The sequence below is a fragment of the Apium graveolens genome, chromosome 2, assembly GCF_009905375.1.
Source record: "Apium graveolens cultivar Ventura chromosome 2, ASM990537v1, whole genome shotgun sequence".
Classification (NCBI taxonomy): Eukaryota; Viridiplantae; Streptophyta; class Magnoliopsida; order Apiales; family Apiaceae; genus Apium; species Apium graveolens.
The window spans coordinates 222,669,484-222,671,425 of record NC_133648.1 but is presented as its reverse complement, the minus strand read 5'-3'; positions in this window follow the sequence as shown (position 1 = coordinate 222,671,425).

Sequence of the window (1,942 nt, the reverse complement as noted above, 5' to 3'; positions counted from 1 at the left end):
TGTTATTGCATTTCAGGTATCAGTTAAATGAAGAAAGGAGATTTTAAAGGAAATATGATGAAAAGTGATCAGATTTGGAAGCAAAGGCCATTGTCAAGTTGTAGAGAATCTCGTTAGCTTCGCATGGTCAGTTGAATCGCCTAATTCTGACAAGTAGAACTCAAGTTATGGCCAAAACAAGATTCATCAGAATTTTTCCAGACAGGCTGCAGGCGCCCGCCTGCTAGAGGAGGCGCCCGCCTGCTGGTGGAGGCGGCCGCGTGCTGATACGCGGCTGATTACGCTGATTTCGCTGAAAAAGCCTTTTTTGAGTGGAATTTGACGATTTTAAGGGTCCAGGTCCAATATGGGCGTATATATACTTAAAAAAGGGTTTTTATTATCCGGGAAGAGTGGGATATCAAGGAGAAGACCTAGAAGCACAAAACAAATCCGAAAAAGAAGATCTTGTTTTCAACTTGTGATTCTTTGAATTAGTTGTAACTTTGGATGCTCATTTTCGTTCTTGTTGAAATTAGATCTCGTTTATTCGTACTTTAATTATTATTCAGTTTATTAAGACCTTGTGTATACCATGCTTTCATTGGAACCCATGGTGACGATGAGTTCAATTATGGGCTAATCGTTATCATGGGATTCTAGCGGATTTACTTATGGATTTCAATAATTAATTTGTTCGATATCTTGGTGTGTGGTGATTGATTGATATCCTAGTATTGGTTGTGCTTATTCGTCTTATGTGCGTAGCTAACATATAAGATATCGTGTTAATCTCTTCTGAAGCGACAGTGAATTTAGAGATTTAGAACTTGCCATGCAAGAATAGGTTCATGTATTTGTTATGCATGAATCATAGGTAATCTGAACCATCTTACTTGCCCTATGTAATCACGATAGATAACTTGCGCATTAAACCGTTATGTTTTAAATTCTTATAGACATATAAGGACTAAGCATAATTGGTGTCTATTCAACTTCTATCTCTTTTGTGGATGCTTGGTAGTAGGGTATTCGTACAACGAAAGTTGGCATTTACTAGTTTCGTGTTATCTGATTAGTATCATCACCATTACATGCTAAGGTTAAGAATAATATGGCTATTGAATGAAGTATTTAATGAAGTTAGAATCCCATGTTTGTCATATATATTAATTCAACCATTTTTGTTCTCTTAGTTATAATTGCTAGTTTAATCTCTTAGTTTAATCAAAACCCAATTTGTTATTTGTCTTAGCATTGAGCGTTAACCATACATTGTTGCATAGGTGAATAAATTGAACTTAACCTAAACCAGTCTTTGTGGGAATGAATCTGATTTATATCTTATACTACTTGTGAACGCGTATACTTGCGTGTATTTTAGCGCGTGTTTTCGCTCTAACACTAACCCCGAGCAAGGCACATGGCTCTGCTCTATAAATTGGATACAAAGCACACATTGGCCTAATTCGACCACGAATCTTGTCTACATAAAGAAAATTATCCAATTCTAAAACAATTCAATATGATAAAAATTGTAACTCAATAAAACGTAATCATGATTAACATTGATAAAACAATTATGTCAGTGTATAAATCAATTCATGAGCATCAACAGGGTTTATCAAGGTATATATATAAAGAACGGCTTCAAGCTAGTTAAAAATCAGGTACTAGATGAATAATGGTTCAATGGTTATACACGGTGTGGATCTTTGATGTCACAAAGTATTATAGGGTATATAAGTTTCTGTATGTTCAAATAATTTCTTTTCAGTGTTTGGTATATGGTGTATATGTATTTGTGGGGAGATATCGTATTTTTATTGTTTAATCTCTGGGAAATCAACAATCGATGGTTTACAAAGAATAAGGCTTACAGCTCAAAGATCAAATAATGTGATCAGGGTTCAAAGTTGAAATATATCTTGAGAAAGGTTCAGAAGTACCTGCCTTATCACAA